This window comes from Spermophilus citellus (genome assembly GCF_964194105.1).
Source record: "Spermophilus citellus genome assembly, chromosome: 8".
Taxonomy (NCBI): domain Eukaryota; kingdom Metazoa; phylum Chordata; class Mammalia; order Rodentia; family Sciuridae; genus Spermophilus; species Spermophilus citellus.
Genome location: NC_138189.1, coordinates 39,367,402 through 39,386,728, shown reverse-complemented (window position 1 = coordinate 39,386,728; position 19,327 = coordinate 39,367,402). Strand labels below are relative to the sequence as shown.

Here is a 19,327-nt window from a genome sequence, read left to right as displayed (position 1 = left end):
CTGAGATGCATCAGAGTACTGACAGGAGAGGTAGACACTAGTTAGCATGACCCCTTAAAGTTTTCTTGGTAGGGTGTTTTAACACTGCAGTGGTTGAAGCCGGAGTGCAATGACTGGTAGTTGAAGAATAAGTTAGAAAGAAGAGGCACAAATGTGGTCATGAGAGGAAATGTAGAGTCTGTGGAGGAACATGAATGTAAGTGAGAGACTTTTTCCTGTTGTGGTTTTAAATTTTTTATTTTTTTTTGCATAAAATAATGGTCAACTAAATATATAGGTTTAGGTGTGAAAAGGGAGGAGTTTTTAGAGGTCTGTGTTAAAAAAGGCCTTCACAAGTGGAAGCTAAGTGCACAGGAAGGAGGGACTTCATTAGCTTTCCTTTGAATTTGAAGGGTCAACATGGGGCCACCTCTTCCTGTTCAGAGATGAGGGTATCTGAAGAGATTATAGGAACTTGAGTAGAAAAATTAACCTCTAAGAGGGGACTGACTAGGTCCATCATCACTCTTTTGAGTGTGACATAGAATGATAGTAATGTAATTTTATTTGTCCTTTATACAAATAACTTACATAGATTAGAAGCTCTCTTACAAAATATTGACTGTATAATATACTGGCATTTGGGTTGTTTAAACAGAGAATTTGTTTAAAACTAAGAGGAAAGATACATACCTTAAATATTTTATGATTAACTGTATAAATGTTTATGGTTCACCAATCCGTAAAGTTTGTTTCTGTAGAATATTTTTAGAAGGGCTTGTCTCCTAGATCATATGACTAAACTTTTATAAAGTATATCTTTTTATACTCATTTTTGATGCAATATGTAATTAAATTGCATAATTGTTGTAAATTCAACTGACATAAACATATTTTGGGACAAACACAATTTACTCCTGGTGCAGGCATGCAGCTCTGTTGGAAGAAAAATGTGATGGTGTGTCAGAGAGAATTCACTCTCACTCCCCCAAGGAAATTGAAATTCAGAAGTTGTGACTTATCTATGGTTTAGCAAGAATATGCTTTTATTTTTAAATCCATTGCTTTTCCAGAGTTGCAAGATAATAAGGAATAATGTTCAATATTCGTTAGTGGTGAAGAAGTTATAGGTGATAGCCTTTTCTTTTTAACTTTTTTTTTTAAGAGAGAGAGAGAGAGAATTTTTAATATTTATATTTCAGTTTTCGGCGGACACAACATCTTTGTTTTATATGTGGTGCTGAGGATCGAACCCGGGCCGCACGCATGCCAGGCGAGCGTGCTACCGCTTGAGCCACATCCCCAGTCCCTAGACAATAGCTTTTTAAAAAAGGAGTAGTTTTATTGAAATATAATTTTCATACCACTACAAATAACTAATTAAATTTTTTAGTTTTTAAACTCAGGGGTGCTTTACCGTTAAACTTCTTCCCTGGTCCTTTTGTTTTTAATTCTGAGACAGGGTCTTGTTAAGTTGCTGAGACTGATCATGAATTTGCATTCATCCTGCCTCAACCTCTTGAGTCTCTGGAATTGTAGGCATGTGCCACTGCACCCAGCCAAATAACTATTTAAAAGTGCACAATTTGAGGTGGTTATGTATTTACAAAGTTGTATACTATTACCCCAATTGACTTTTAGAATGTTTTCATCCCAAAAGAAATTCTATACTAATTAGCAGTTATTCCCCATCTTTTCTCTTTTGGCTGTAGGTGACCAGTAATCTATTTTCACTTTCTATAGAATTGCCTATTCTTGGCATTTCATATAAATGCAATCTTGTTAAATATAGGGTTTTATGAATGGCTTGATTCACTTAGCATAACGTTTTTAAAATTTATTGATGTTGTAACATGTATCAGAACTTTCTTTTTGTAGCAGAATAATGTTCCATTGGGTGGGTATGCCACATTTTATTTATCCATTTATGGATTAGATGACATTTAGGTTGTTTCTACCATTTGACTATTGTAAATGATTTTACTAATGAATATTTATTTTTTGTGTGGATGTCTGTTTTCATTTCTGTTGGGTGTATACCTGGGAGTAGAATTGTCATGTTCAACCTTTTAGGAACTGCCAGACTTCCCCAAATTACCTGTACCATTTTACATCCCTGCCAGCAGTGTCTGAGGCTCCAACCACATACTTGCTAACACTTGTTATCTGTCTTTTTGATTATAGCCATCAGTCTCAGTGTATGTTGGATTGCTACCAGTAGCAGAGAACAGTGTTCTTTTGAAGGACAAGGAAATAACTTAAGTTGTCATTTGACTTTTCAGGAAAGTGACCTCATTATACTGATATAAATCAGTGTAATGATATAATTCAGTATAATCTATATACCTATATCTATCTATCTATAGGTATTTTTCTGAAAGAAGGAGGAAAGAATGTGAATTAATTTTGAGAATTATAAAAAATTAATTTTATTCGAACATTCACATGTCAGAAGTCAAAAGATTTGTTCTCTCATCCTGTTTCCTTATTGTCCTTTCTAGGTAACCATTTGACCAATTTCTCATGTTATCATTACAGTGCTTTTGTACTTTTTCTTCTCTTCCCTTTTTGTTAAATGCAGACAATAAATTTTTTTTTTGTGTGTGTGTGGGGGTATAGGGGATTGAACCCAGAGATGCTTAACCACTGAGCCACATTTCTAGCCCTTTTTAAAAATATTTTTTATTTAGAGATAGGGTCTCGCTAAGTTGCTGAAGTTGGCTTTGAACTCAAGAGCCTCCAGCCTCAGCCTCCCAAGCTGCTGGGCTTATAGGCAAGTGCCACCACACCAAACCAATAACATTTTTTAAAAACACAGAATATAGCATGTTATTTGTACCTTGCTTATTTAATATAGTCTAGTGCCACAGTGATCTTCCTCTCTCATTTTATGGCTGCTTGGAATCTCCTTTTATGAATTCCATAGGTGATTTTACCAGTCCTCTTGGGTTGTTTTCCATGTTTTACTTTTACAAGTAATACCATAATAATCTTGCTGTACAACTGTCTTTCTGCAAGTGTCCAGTTTTATTTGTAAGATGGTTTCCCAGGAAGAGGATTTCTGGGTCAAAGAGTCGATGTATTAGTCACCTTGTTGACATTGACCCTGCCACCAGCAATGGAGAGCACCTGTCTCCTAGGGACCTTTTCAGAGAAAGGCTTGGTAGACACTATCATGGTCCTTGTGTTATCAAGAAGCAGGTAATTCTGATTCACATTTTCTTTAAGATAGTGAGGAGTTTGTAATCTACTCAAAGGGTTTTATAGGTAGTGAAAAACATTTAAGTTAGAACCCTTGAAAGATGAATTCTCAGTCTTTTTTTTTCTCCAGATAGTTTCTCTGAAGAGTTGAGATATTTTAATTTTACTTTTTGCTGGTGATTGAACCCAGGGCCTCATGTGTGTGAGGAATGTGCTCCACCTATATGTTCCTAGCCCTGAGGAAAAATAAAAAAATTTTGCTTTGCTTTTGAATATTTTTTATAAGTTTTTTTTTTTTGTGTGTGTGTGTGTGTGTGTGTGTGTGTGTGTATGTGTGTGGTGCTGGGGATTGAACCCAGGGCCTTGTGCATGCAAGGCAAGCACTCTACCAACTGAGCTATATCCCCAGCCCTGTAAGCTTTTCTTGACCAAATTCTCAATTACAATTCTAATTTCACTTGTGATATGTTATGTGACAGCTGCTAAAATGTTAACTTTGGTTTGAGGCATGGCTGTTATTAATAACCAACCATACTTCCTTCTTCTGTTTTAGATCTTCCAGCCTTCAACATTCCCTATTCTGCTCCATACATGGAGAATCACCGCTGCTTTGCCCCAGGTGCCCACTTGAGTGCCTGTAAAGTACAAGCTACAGATTGAAGAAGCTTCTAGATGGATCCTTTCCAAATTTGGTGTCTTTTCTATAAAATCTGTGCCTCAATAGCTATTTCTAAGTGGTAAGTATAAGTACTTTTTTTTTTTTTTTAAAGAATAGTGGAAATTTGTAAACCAATTATTGGTTGGATTGCTTGCTTCCTTTTCTGGGCCTTCTCTTTATATACAAGCTAATACTTACACTTTTTTTCTTTTCACTGAGTTTTCCTAAATCACATCTAAAAGTAGCAGTAGCATTAGGTTTTTGGAGGCTTTAAAAGATTCTTTCCACATTACATTCTGGGTGCAGTATAATATGTAATATTTATAAAGAATAAATATAAACTAAGTGAACAGCTTTATGCCTGTGTACTTTATATGTTCTCTTTAATCCCTTATTGTAAGGCTGAGGAAGTATATCCTATTACTGTCTTTTCCTATCTATTTATATTTTGAACCCATTGAATCAAGAAGATCCTCTTACCTCCTGGTGATTGCGAATTACGCACATATTTATGGAGAAAATAAGAGAGGTTTGTAATGCCAGCTCTTTTTATTGCACGGCATTATCTGTGCCTTTTCATATTTTAACATTTTTCCTGAAGCACAGATGACAGTTAGCCAACCCATTTTCCAGGCATCGCTGAGGTTTGCTCAGAACACATCTGGGATTTGGGGTAGAGGAGGAAAACTGAGCTGAAATGGAATATCTTAAAAATGAAAGGATTGAAGTAGGCTCAGGTTGAGCCAGTTAATAAATATTTGCCAAATGCCTGCTATATGTGAATGAAAATACATAGTGACATTTATAGTAAAGTAAAGAAGTCACCAGATGGGAACTGTGGGATTAGATGAGAATGGAAGGTGGATAGGTAGAGAATGGGGTATGTTTTGGCTCTTCTTCTCATCATTAACCACATAGAGTTCTGGAGTGCAGAACTAATGAGTTAGCCTTGCTAAACCTCATTTTTCTCATCTATGAAATGAATGAATTAGACTAAATGATTTTTAAGTGTTTTGAAGTTAGTGAATAAATTGGTAGTTCTTTTTTTTTTTGAGGATATGTGTCCTTCTATGTCCTATCTGATAGATATAATTTTGTTCTATTTTCATTAAATTATGGGGAAAGAATAAGGTCCCACTATTAAAATGTTTTTCACAAACCTTTCTGTTTTGAAGCTGATCTCTTTTATTCTTTTCTTTCTACCTTCTTAGCCTTCTCTTACGACTTCTAGGACTTTCCTCCATTTGATCCAGAAGTCTTTTCCATTCATGCTTGTATTGTACGATATTAATGGCTCTCATCTTGTATCCTTGCCGTGTCTTGTGTTCATTATTTTCACTTTAATAATTGTCCATCAGTGATTCCAGTGCTAGGATCCTGTTATAGTTTGGATATGAGGTATCTCCCAAAAGCTCCTGTTAATGCAGGAATATTCAGAGGTAAAATGATTAGACTGTGAGAGTCCATCCTAGTTTGAATGGTAGCTGTAGACAGGTGGGAGGTAGGTGGGCTGTGGCTGCTGGAGGAGGTGGATCATTGAGAGAGCCCTGGAAGGTACCTCTTCCCTGTTCCCCCCTCCCTGCCACTTCCTAACCTTCCATGAGCTGAGTTATGGTGTGCTGCCTCAACTTGGGCCACTTTGAGCAGTGGATTTGGCCATCTATGGACTGAAACCTCAAACCATAAGCCCAAATACAGTTTCCCTCCCCCAAGTTGTTCTTGTTGGGTATTTCAATCACAGTGACAAAAAATATGATTAAAACAGATCCTTAAAAAAAAAATCAGCTTCTGAAAGAAATTTAGGAGAAGGGTGTGATTCTTCTTCAGTAGCTGAAATTCACGAGTAAATTGGCGTTGGTTCTCTAGGACTGCAACCCCCATGTTCTGTGTACTCCTCCCTCCCAGCACTGCCACCTTCAACCTCATCATTACTAGGAATGCACAGGTTCACTCCTAAGGTATTGAAAAGGAGGTCTTCTTTTTACTTCAGGATTTTTTTTTTAAATGTCTGAAGAAAATTTTGCCTTATTATTTAAAATTTTCATTATGGAAAATTTAAAACATGAAAAAATAGACTAATAGCCCAATGCAGTGGCACATGCCTATAATCCCAGCAGCTCAGGAGGAAAGAAGATCACAAGTTCTAGGTCAGCCTCAGAAATTTAGACAGACTTTGTCTCAAAAAAAAAAAAAAAAAAAAAAGCCTGGGGTTGTGGCGTCAGCTGTGGAGCACTCGCCTAGCACGTGTGAGGTGCTAGGTTCAATCCTCAGCACATAAAAATAAATAAATAAAATAAATGTATTGTGTTCAACTACAACTAAAAAAACAAAACAAAACAAACAAAAATCCCCCCAAAGCACTGAAGATGTAGGTACATGCTAGAACACCTCTGGATTCAATCCCCAATATTGCACAATGACAACAAAAACACAGACTAAGATAAGGAATCCTTGTGTACTCATCACCCAGTTTCAGTAATGATCAAGTCATAGGCAGATTGTTCATACATCCTGCCAACTTTCTTCTCATGCCTGTATTATTTTAAAGTAAACCCTAGATATCATAAAACTTTTCATATATATACTTAAGACTCTTAGAAAATATAACCATAATACCATTATCACTATTTAAAAAAGCAAATTCCAGGGCTGAGGCTATAGCTTAGTTGGTAGAGTGCTTGGCTTGCATGCACAAGGCCCTGGGTTCAATCCCCAGCACCACTAAAAGAAAAAAAAAAAAAAAGAATGTAAATTCTAGCATCACAAATGTCCAGTTAATCTTGATACCGATTCTCTGGTACATTTTAAAAACATTTGGTTTGATTGGATCAGGATGTGTATGAGCACCTCCCTTCCATTGCAGTTAGTTGATTTTTCTCAAGTCTCTTCCTCCCCTGTCCCCATTCCCCTTTTGTTTAAAGGGATGTTCCTGATTACATTCCTGTGAAGTAATTTACTCGTCTGTCTTTCTATCCCCTAATAATTGGTGCAGTAGTTGGACTTGATCATGTTCAAGTACAGTTTCTTTGGCCAGTCTGTGTTTTAGCAGGAATCTGGTAAGAATCAGCCCACAACATCTAGCTGTCTGGTCTCTCTTTGTACTGAGCATCAATGGAAATTAGGTCAGGGGTTGGCAATTTTTTTTTTCCTGTAAGTGGATAGTTAGTACATGTTTTAGGCTTTGTGGGCCAGCTCCTGTCCTCTGTTATACTGCTCAACTGCTGATGTTGATGGGAAAGCAGCCACAGACAGAACATAAATGAACAGATGTAGTGGAGTTCTAATAGTATTTTACTTAAGAAACTAAGTGGCAGACCCTTTGCTTTAGTGCTTTTAAATCACTAGGCTTTGCAAAGTAGAGATTTTTCTTGTGTGTGTGTGTGTGTGTGTGTGTGTGTGTGTGTGTGTGTGTAGGGGGTACTGGGGATTGAATCCAAGGCTGCTCTCCACTGAGCTACATCTCCAGCCCTTCTTATTTCTTTATTTTGAGGACAGGGTATTACTAAATAATCCAGGCTGACCTTGATCTTACCATTCTTCTGCCTCAGCCTTCCAAGTCCCTGGGATCATAAGTGTGTGTCATCATGCCAGGCTAAGAATTGTGGTCCTAATGACATAAGGACTAATGTAGTCAGAACATTAATTACTCATTTGTTGTACTCCCAGTTAGTACATAATAGTCTCTGCGTGGGAATACCATCAAAAGTTGTCTTTCTGACTTTTTTTGCTTAATACCTTGTCTGTGAGATTTTCCCCTGTAGTATGAAACAGTAGGTTTTATTTCATTGATGTATATTATTCCATTGTGAAGTACTGCCTTTGCTCTATCCATTCTGCAGTGGAGAGTAATAATGAATCGATTTGGCATGTATATATCTTGTATATCTCTTTTGGTAGACATAATACACTTTTTTTTCCTCTTGGATATATACTTAAGAATTGAATTTGCATTTTTATTTTTTTGGACATAAGGTGTATTCCCTTATGTAGGAATGTTTAGTCAAAAATACTGTGTATGTATTTGTAATCTATTGCTGTCTAACAGATTACCAGATAAAGTAATGGCTTGACAACACAGTAAGCATTATAACCCAAAGATGCTGTGGTCCCATTTCTTGGGGACAGCTTAGTTGAGTGCCCGTAACCCAGAGTTGATAATAAAGCTGCAATCGAGGGGATCCAACATGGCCGCCGGCGAGGAAGCAGCGATTCCAATGTCTCCACATTAACGGGATCAGAAAGACCCATTGGAACAGCGGCAGTCTACCTACTGAGGAACTTCTAGCAAAATTCCGTTAAGAGGGGACCTGCCGGGAATTGGTAGGTTTATTAGAAGTGTCAGTTTGTCCCAGACAAGTGGATCTTGGCCAGCCACGCGGGCGCAGAGGTCCAGTCCCGCAGCCACCAGCCGCTTCTGCAAGTGGCCAGCGGCCCAGAGCGGCACGGCCCTCCCGAACCCGCAGACGGCACCCGCCATACCGCCGTCCGGGGAGGCCCTGCTCTCGCTCTGCAAACGGCCACCACGCCTGCCAGGCTCGTAGCCACGCGGCCGCAGCTGCCCGGCTCTACAGGCGGCCCCCCGGCGGGTGCAGAGGTACAATCCCGTGGCCACCAGCCGCTTCAGAAAGCGGCCGGTGGCCCCGAGCGGCACGGCCCGCCCGAACCCGCAGACGGCACCCGCCATCTCACCGTCCCGGGGAGGCCCTGCTCTCGCTCAGCGAACGGCCACCCCGCCTGCCCGGATCTTAGCCACGCGGCCGCAGCTGCCCGGCTCTACAGGCAGCCCCCGGCGGCCTGGTGCAGCGAAAAGTGTCCCCGCCTGGCCCAGCAGACAGCCCGTGCCCTCCTGGCTCTACTAACAGTCCTGCCCACCTGGCGAACGGCTCCCCCCCCCCCCCGACAGCGTGAAGGGAATCTAACCAACCCTTTACGAAATAGCGAACTGGGAGCTAAAACCAGAGACTGTGTCAGACCAGAAACAAGCCAGTTCCACCCCTCCCTTCAGACACTCCGGCAAGGAGCCAGGGGCCTGCCATAGCAGAGAGGGGAAGTCACCAAAGTTCGGCCAAAGAGATTCCTTCCCAGCGGAATCTACATTAGCAGGTGTGTGACTCCCACCCACACCAGATACAAACAACCGGGAAACTTCAAAATCTCTCCGTGGGCGTGACCGTAAGGGCCAAAGGACTCTCGACCCCCAACTCCCCCTACTGCCAGTGACGAGGGCGTGACTGTAGGGGCAGAGGGAAGCAGAGAAGACTCCCCACCCCCAAATCCCCCAACCGCGAACTGAGAGGGTGTGACGGTAGGGGCGGAGGGAAACAGAGGACACTCCAGACCCCCAACTCCTCCTACCGCCAGCAGAGTGGTTGTGACTGTAGGGGCTGAGGGAAGTAGAGGGGATCCTCGACCCCCAACTGCTATTACCACCAGCAGCGACACCAATGGTCTAGCTGCCAGATTCCGAAGGTGTGCCCACCAAAGGGGTCCGGAAAAGTTAAACAATTGACTCCCAGACCACAGCTCCACAGCACTGGGGCTTAGATGAATGACAGCGAGAGTGCTCAGTAGTTAGGGAAATAGAGCACTCGGTGGAGCTGAAAGTATAACCAAATCCGTGGGGAACTGCCTCCGGTGAGCAGGACCTGGCTGGCTGGCAGGAGGAAGGGGAGGAGGGGCCGTAGAAGTGAAACGGCTCTGGACCAACAGGATTGAGAGACTCCCAGGAACCGCCTTACAGGGATTGCTGTTGACACATTGAGGGCAAAACTCAGCCCGGAGGGCACAGCTTTGCCTACGGGAAGAGAAGAAAATGGATCTCTAAGACCTAATTTTATTTCCTATTTCATTTTAATTTTTTCTCTCCCTTTTCCCTCTCTCTCTCCCCTTCCAAGTTTTACTGCTCTTTCCATTCTCCTCTATGCTATCTATCTCCCTCTCCTTCTTTCTTTTCAAGAGCACCTACCTTCCCCTTCCCCCCAACTTTCATCCCAAGCATTACGTCCTCCATTTCGCGTAACTGTCTAAATACAAATAGGTGTGCGCCCTCTCCCTGCGCCTGCAAGGTAGCCGGACCTGCAACCCACCAGCAGGTCAGGCCCAGCAACCTGGGAGTGGCAGAGCCGCCCCACGCGCCTGCAAGGTAGGCGCACCTGCTACCAACCAGCAGAACAGGCCCAGCGGCCTGCCGATGTGGTAGGCACAGTGCCCCAATTGGAGGAGGAGCAGAGCCCCTGCCCACGCCTGCGCGGGAGACTCTGCAACTATACAAGAGTAATACAAATATATAGGGTGAAAATTCAACAACACAACAGTCTCAGTAAGCAGAAAGAAACGCGAACAGTATGAAGAGACAAGGAAAGAAAGGACCACAAGCAATGCAGGTCAACTCAATGTTAGAAGAGGTAATATCTGCAGCAGATGGAATGTCAGATAAAGAATTCAGGAGATACATGCTTCAGATGATCTGGAGTCTCAAGAAAGACATTAGACAACAAAATCAGACAATGAAAGATCTCTTCAACAATGAAATACATAAACAAATCCAGGAAGCAAAAGATCAACTATACAGGGAGATAGAAGTTATAAAAAACAAACAAACAGAAATCCTAGAAAGGCAGGAAGCAATAAACCAACTTAAAAACTCAATTGAGAATACTACCAGCAGAGTAGAACACTTAGAAGATAGAACATCAGACAATGAAGACAAAGTATTTCAACTTGAAAAGAACATAGACAGCTCAGCAAGACTGTTAAGAAACCATGAGCAGAACATCCAAGAAATATGGGATAACATTAAAAGACCAAACTTAATTGGGATACAGGAAGGCACAGAGCTCCAAACCAAAGGAATGAGCAATCTATTCAATGAAATAATTCGAGAAAACTTGCCAGACTTGAAGAACGAGACAGAATCCCAAATCCTAGAAGCCTACAGGACGCCGAATGTGCATAATCATAAGAGATCCACACCTAGACACATTATAATGAAGATGCCCAACATACAGAATAAGGAGAGAATCTTAAAAGCTACAAGAGAAAGGAAGCAGATCACATTTAGGGGTAAACCAATCAGGATAACAGCTGATCTCTTAACACAGACTTTGAAAGCTAGAAGATCCTGGAATAATATATTTCAAACACTGAAAGAAAATGGGTTCCAACCAAGAATTGTGTATCCAGCAAAATTAAGCTTCAAGATGGAAGATGAAATTAAAACCTTCCACGATAAACAAAAGTTAAAAGAATTTGCAGCTAGAAAACCATCTCTCCAAAAAATCCTCAGCAAAACATTACAGGAAGAGGAAATGGAAAATAACAATGAAAACCAACAGTGGGAGGTAGGACAGTAAAGGGGGGAAACTAATCAAAGAGGAAAACAAACCATATTCAGTAACATAAATAAACAAATATGGCTGGAAGGATAACCCATATCTCAATAATAACCCTAAATGTTAATGGCTTAAACTCACCAATTAAGAGACACAGGCTAGTAGAATGGATCACAAAACATGACCCAACAATATGCTGCCTACAGGAGACGCATTTGATAGGAAAAGACATACATAGACTGAAGGTGAAAGGTTGGGAAAAATCATATCACTCATATGGACTTCGGAAACAAGCAGGAGTGTCCATACTCATATCAAATAAAATAGATTTCAAGCCAAAGTTAATCAAAAGGGATAAAGAGGGACACTACATACTGCTCAAGGGAACCATACACCAACAAGACATAACAATCATACATGCCCCAAACAATGGTGCAGCTATATTCATCAAACTCTTCTCAAGTTCAAGAGTCTAATAGACCACCATACAATAATCATGGGAGACTTCAACACACCTCTCTCACCACTGGACAGATCTTCCAAACAAAAGTTGAATAAGGAAACTATAGAACTCAATAACACAATTAACAACCTAGACTTAATTGACATATATAGAATATACCACCCAACATCAAGCAGTTACACTTTTTTCTCAGCAGCACATGGATCCTTCTCAAAAATAGATCATATATTATGTCACAGGGCAACTCTTAGACAATATAAAGGAGTAGAGATAATACCATGCATCTTATCTGACCATAATGGATTGAAACTGAAAATCAATGATAAAAGAAGGAAGGAAAAATCATGCATCACTTGGAGAATGAACAATAGGTTACTGAATGATCAATGGGTTATAGAAGACATTAAGGATGAAATTAAAACATTCTTAGAGATAAATGAAAACACAGACACAACATATCGGAATCTATGGGACACATTGAAAGCAGTTCTAAGAGGAAAATTCATTGCATGGAGTTCATTCCTTAAAAAAAGAAAAAACCAACAAATAAATGATCTCATACTTCATCTCCAAATCTTAGAAAAAGAAGAGCAAAATAACAGCAAAAGTAGTAGAAGGCAAGAAATACTTAAAATCAGAGCTGAAATTAATGAAATAGAAACAAAAGAAACAATTGAAAAAATTGATAAAACTAAAAGTTGGTTCTTTGAAAAAATAAATAAGATCGACAGACCCTTAGCCATGCTAATGAAGAGAAGAAGAGAGAGAACTCAAATTACTAGCATACAGGATGAAAAAGGCAATATCACAACAGACACTTCAGAAATACAGAAGATAATCAGAAATTATTTTGAATCCTTATACTCCAATAAAATAGAAGATAGTGAAGGCATTGATAAATTTCTTAAATCTCATGATCTGCCCAGATTGAGACAGGAGGATATAGACAACCTAAACAGACCAATATCAATTGAGGAAATAGAAGAAACCATCAAAAGATTACCAACTAAGAAAAGCCCAGGACCGGATGGGGTATACAGCAGAGTTTTACAAAACCTTTAAAGAGGAACTAATACCAATACTTTTCAAGCTATTTCAGGAAATAGAAAAAGAGGGAGAACTTCCAAATTCATTCTACGAGGCCAACATCACACTGATTCCTAAACCAGACAAAGATACTTCAAAGAAGGAAAACTACAGACCTATATCTCTAATGAACCTAGACGCAAAAATCCTCAATAAAATTCTGGCGAATCGGATACAAAATCATATCAAAAAAATTGTACACCATGATCAAGTAGGATTCACCCCTGGGATGCAAGGCTGGTTCAATATCCGGAAATCAATAAATGTTATTCACCACATCAATAGACTTAAAAATAAGAACCATATGATCATCTTGATAGATGCGGAAAAAGCATTCGACAAAGTACAGCATCCCTTTATGTTCAAAACTCTCGAAAAACTAGGGATAACAGGAACATACCTCAACATTGTAAAAGCAATCTACGCTAAGCCCCAGGCTAGCATCTTTCTGAATGGAGAAAAATTGAAGGCATTCCCTCTAAAATCTGGAACAAGACAGGGATGCCCTCTCTCACCACTTCTGTTCAACATAGTTCTTGAAACACTGGCCAGAGCAATTAGACAGACGAAAGAAATTTAAGGCATAAAAATAGGAAAAGAAGAACTTAAACTATCACTATTTGCAGATGACATGATTCTATACCTAGAAGACCCAAAAGGGTCTACAAAGAAACTATTAGAGCTAATAAATGAATTCAGCAAAGTGGCAGGATATAAAATCAACACGCATAAATCAAAGGCATTCCTGTATATCAGCGACAAACCCTCTGAAATGGAAATGAGGACAACCACTCCATTCACAATATCCTCAAAAATAATAAAATACTTGGGAATCAACCTAACAAAAGAGGTAAAAGACTTATACAATGAAAACTACAGAACCCTAAAGAGAGAAATTGAAGAAGATCTTAGAAGATGGAAAAATATACCCTGTTCATGGATAGGCAGAACTAACATCATCAAAATGGCGATATTACCAAAAGTTCTCTATAGGTTTAATGCAATGCCAATCAAAATCCCAACGGCATTTCTTGTAGAAATAGAGAAAGCAATCATGAAATTCATATGGAAAAATAAAAGACCCAGAATAGCAAAAACAATGCTAAGCAGGAAGTGTGAATCAGGTGGTATAGCGATACCAGACTTCAAACTATACTACAAAGCAATAGTAACAAAAACAGCATGGTATTGGTACCAAACCAGGCGGGTGGACCAGTGGTACAGAATAGAGGACACAGAAACCAACCCACAAAACTACACCTTTCTTATATTTGATAAAGGGGCTAAAAGCATGCAATGGAGGAAGGATAGCATTTTCAACAAATGGTGCTGGGAAAACTGGAAATCCATATGCAACAAAATGAAACTGAATCCCTTTCTCTCGCCATGCACAAAAGTTAACTCAAAATGGATCAAGGAGCTTGATATCAAACCAGAGACAAGGCATCTGATAGAAGAAAAAGTTGGCTACGACCTACACACTGTGGGGTCGGGCTCCAGATTCCTCAATAGGACACCCATAGCACAAGAATTAATATCTAGAATCAACAAATGGGACTTGCTCAAACTAAAAAGTTTTTTCTCAGCAAAAGAAACAATAAGAGAGGTAAATAGGGAGCCTACATCATGGGAACAAATCTTTACTCCTCACACTTCAGATAGAGCCCTAATATCCAGAGTATATAAAGAACTCAAAAAATTAGACAATAAGATAACAAATAACCCAATCAACAAATGGGCCAAGGACCTAAACAGACACTTCTTAGAGGAGGACATACAATCAATCAACAAGTACATGAAAAAATGCTCACCATCGCTAGCAGTCAGAGAAATGCAAATCAAAACCACCCTAAGATATCATCTCACTCCAGTAAGATTGGCAGCCATTAGGAAGTCAAACAACAAGTGCTGGGGAGGATGTGGGGAAAAGGGTACACTTGTACATTGTTGGTGGGACTGCAAATTGGTGCAACCAATTTGGAAAGCAGTATGGAGATTTCTTGGAAAGCTGGGAATGGAACCACCATTTGATCCAGCTATTCCCCTTCTGGGTCTATTCTCTAAAGACCTAAAAAGAGCATGCTACAGGGACACTGCTACATCGATGTTCATAGCAGTACAATTCACAATAGCAAGACTGTGGAAGCAACCTAGATGCCCTTCAATAGACGAATGGATAAAAAAAATGTGGCATTTATACACAATGGAGTATTACTCTCTATTAAAAATGATAAAATTATAGAATTTGGAGGGAAATGGATGGCATTAGAGCAGATTATGCTAAGTGAAGCTAGCGAATCCCTAAAAAACAAATACCAAATGTCTTCTTTGATATAAGGAGAGTAACTAAGAACAGAGTAGGGAAGAAGAGCATGAGAAGATGACTAACATTAAACAGGGATGAGAGGTGGGAGGGATAGGGAGAGAGAAGGGAAATTGCTTGGAAATGGAAGGAGACCCTTAGGGTTATACAAAATTACATACAAGAGGAAGTGAGGGGAAAGGGAAAAATAATACAAGGGGGAGAAATGAATTACAGTAGAGGGGGTAGAGAGAGAAGAGGGGAGGGGAGGGGAGGGGGGATAGTAGAGGATAGGAAAGGCAGCAAAATACAACAGACATGAGTATGTCAATATGTAAATCAGTGGAAGTGTAATTGATGTGACGCTGCAATCTGTATACGGGGTAAAAATGGGAGTTCATAACCCACTTGAATCAAAGTGTGAAATATGATATATCAAGAACTATGTAATGTTTTGAACAACCAATAAAAAAAATAAATTAAAAAAAATAAAGCTGCAATCGAGGTGTTTCTGGGGCCATATTCATCTCAAGGCTCAATTGCATGGGGCCCAATGAGTCTTCTGGGCTACTTTCCAACACACTCATGTGATTTTTGGCAGGTTTCAGGTCCTTTATGGCTCTTGGCCAAAATTCCTTGGGTTTCTCTGTAGGGTAGCCAACATGGGTAGCTGGTTGTTAGTTTGTAATAGGGTCAAAGGGTAAATGATTTTGCAATTTTACTAGACTTTGCCAAATTCATTGTGTTCTCACCAGTAATGTGGGTACCTATTTGTCTATATTTAACTTTGTCAAAAAAATGTGTTGTCCAACTTTTGGGTGTTCTGTCAAATGATCTCATTTTAGGCTAATTTCCATCCCTCATCACATGTGAGATTGAATATCTTTTTATCTGGTCAAGAGGCATTTGCATTTCTTTTTCTGTTAGATGATCATTTCTTTTTTCTTTTCCTTTCTTTCTCTTTGGTACTAGGATTTGAACCCAATGGCACTTAAACCACTGAGCCATGTCCCCAGACCTTTATATTTTTTTAATTTTGAGATAGGGTCTTGCTAAGTTGCTTAGGGCCTTGCTAAATTGCTGAAATGGCTTTGAACTTGAGATCCTACTGCCTCAGGCTCCTGAGCTCTGGGATTACAGGTGTGCACCACCAGTGCCCAGTAGCTGTCCATTTCTTTAGCCCCCTTTCTCTAGGTTTGTTGGAGTTTTCTATTTTGTAAACTCTATACAATTTTTAATGTCAACCTTTTCTATTTTCTTCTTTCTGACAGTTGAATAGATGTGTTTTCTAGTCCTTTTGGCTTTATTGTTTTCTCATCCTTTCCTATTAATGCTGTATTTATTCTTGGGCTAAGTGACCATTTGTTATTTGATGAGTCCATGTACATAGTTTGGACCTAGCCCACCAGTATTTCAGGTGATAGAATTTGACTTTGTACACAAGCTTGAGTTTCCTGTCTTCCGTTTATCACATAATGGCATGACCATTTTTCTAATTGAGAAATTGAAATGACCTTTTGTGCCTTTATTTATTATTAAATTCAACTAGTATTTGTTGAACACTTACCAGGTTTCACATACTGGGCTTGGCACTAGGTAACCAATATCCATCATCTCCGTTCTCAGGGAATGGTCTAACAGGGAGTCCATATTAAACAAACTCAGGTCTACGTGTGTGGTCAAATATTTCAAGAGAGATTTAAGGATTGAGACACCTTATTAGATTGGAAAGAATATAGATTGCCTTTATGACAGTTTAAATGATATTTGAACTGAAATTTGAAGGACAGTAAGGGTTAACCTGCTTAAAAAAAAAAAATCAGAGTGCCATTTTCCCAACAGGAAGCAGTGAGGAAGGATGCTGAGGCAGGAAGAGTTGATCTTCTAGGAAATGAAGATTGGTTGGGTGGGCTTGTAGGGAGAAGGGGGTGGAGGGGTGTGAGATGTCATCTTATTTGCTTGGGGAGAAGGGCTCTCTGGTTATGGTGGGTGTGGTCCGCTAGAGGGAGGGGTGTGTGCGTGCGTGTGTGTGTGTGTGTGTGTGTGTGTGTGTGTGTGTGTGTACCTATGTGCAGAAGTTGGTCAGGAGCTGGGTCACAGACTCTGGTAGCAATTGTGAAAGGTGACAGTGCCTTGTTTGTTCAGTTCTGTTTTTTCTTTCAGTTCTACTTTGGGCCTATGCCTGTTCCCATCGTGTTTTCTGTGTCCATTGCCTTACTTTAAAAAGATGTCTCTGGACTACTCCCATTTTAAAAAACTGGTCTCACTGTTTTAGTCCCTGTTCTTCATCCAAACTGCTTCATGAAATATTTAGAAATGATGGATCTGTTCATATATTGCTTTCTCAAACTCGTGGTGGCTCCTTTATTGGGGAAGAGTGAAGTAACTGAAGGCTTTATCATTTTCTTTAGGCTTCAAGGTCTACTCTTGTGAGACTACTTCCTTTTAGGCAGCCCGAGACTGGTAGTTTTCTACCTCTTTTCTTAGCTGATCTGCAATTTCCCAACTTCAGTCATGACTTCTCTGCCCCTAGAACCCACTACCTCCTCCCTGCTTTTTTGTTGTTTCCTGAAGGCTCTGCATAGCTCCTGACTTTTCCCCTAATCCCTTTTAGATCCCTTCACTCAGACTGATTTTCTTTTAACCCACCTACCCTATTTTCCTTATTGATAGTCAATTCTATGGTTCACCATAGTTTTTATTAAATCAGAAACATTCATATATTTATTTGGAACTCAATTGTATATTTTTAATTTTCATAACTGATTAGGGACTCTAGACATTTATTGAGTTGTATAAGATTAGAGAGATCAGTCATGGAAATCTCTTATAAGAAAGGCAAATCTCAAGCATGGTTTTACAGATATCATGAATAGAACCTTCAAAGAGTGACCTCAGAGAGAAAAATCTTACTTGCCCTTTGAAGCAACCTTTACAGTTCTGTGCACATCAAATAATATTTATGTTCTCTATACTGGTTTGATGAAAGTATGTTTCTATGGCAGTGTCAGAGAGTTCTTATGACTTAATGGGAGTAATGACATTTGTAGAAAATTAAATGTTTGATTTCCATGGTAGCAGATAATGGCCAATAAACTCATGAATACGTAGCATATTTAAATGTACTTCTGCTTTTATCTGAAACATCTGGTGGACTAATTGTCCACCTGGATTGCTTCTTATGTATCTTTCTAGGTCAAGTGTAAGAGTCTGCATATTGACAGAGTGCTGTACTTGATTCTCATGCTTTATTTTGTTTGTACATCAGGGCCAGCCAGCGGGTTTCTTCTGTTAAGAGAAGGGCACTGTCATTCACTGCCCCATAGCTTGCAAAATGGTTTTAGGTACTCATTTTTTTTTTTTTAAAGTCCTCACAGTTTTTTCTCTGTTTCCATTTCTCTTTTCCTGTCTCCCTTTCTACCTGTAAATGAATTTAATTCACATTCTCCAACTTATAATGTCTTAGCACGGTGTAACTGTACTGTATACATGTACATGTGTTGCTTCCATATGAGGTCATTTCTCTGAAATTATAAATTATAATGATTCTTTTACAGATTTATTTTACATATGAATTTTCAGATATTAATCTAAACTTGTGTCAACTATATTAACTAATAAAAAGTATTTTGATTGTATTATTTTAAAATACAATCTTAATAGAAATTTTAAATGAGTTTAAGATTAAATCAGGATACCAAGTCTTAGTTTATGGACTATGTTCTTTAAGTTTTTGAAAAACTCTTTTTTGAAATATTAACTGGATAAGTGTTTATAGGTAAGAATTGAATTTTTGGTACTGTGATCGTCAATCATAATGCATTTAGTTTGGAGTGATGAAGGTTTTTTATTTTAAAATGGAGAGTCTATAAAACCAAAAATATTCCATGTAGCTCTTGGTTTGACAGCTTTATGAAAGGCTTAAGAGATAAAGATGTCACAAGTGAAATACTGCATTCCACATAGGATTTATGTAACTAGTAGTGATGGTGAAAAACCTGGTGAGGTGGGAGAAATGACTCAGTTCCTCACTTTGCCCTCTACAAGTCTTGTTTCCTCTCCCATTTTAAGTCCCACATAAGAACTAAAGCTTCAAGTATAATCATGGCATTAATTCAGAAGCTAGATATATTAAAAGCTAAGCTTTTGTTTTTTTGTGATAGCTATATTTGTGCCATATTGGAACTTTCTACCTCCTTGTTCTAGGATGGTTTGGGAGGGCTGGTGTTGGAGGGGGTGAGTCACACCACACACGCATTCCTCAAGGTTGTGGGCTGTGTCCTTTCCCTGGTTGTGAGCTTCACTGT

General features: G+C 39.3%; 1 protein-coding gene across 9 annotated transcripts in view; it reads left to right on the top strand.

Moving 5' to 3' along the window:
• FRYL (FRY like transcription coactivator) overlaps positions 1–19,327 on the top strand; it is a 247,605-nt gene that overhangs the window by 34,083 nt on the left and 194,195 nt on the right. For all 9 annotated transcript variants that reach the window (XM_081303036.1, XM_081303038.1, XM_081303041.1 and 6 more), the window contains exon 2: positions 3,734–3,917. The gene's annotated coding sequence lies outside the window, so the exon portion shown is untranslated. The remainder of the gene's footprint in view (positions 1–3,733; positions 3,918–19,327) is intronic.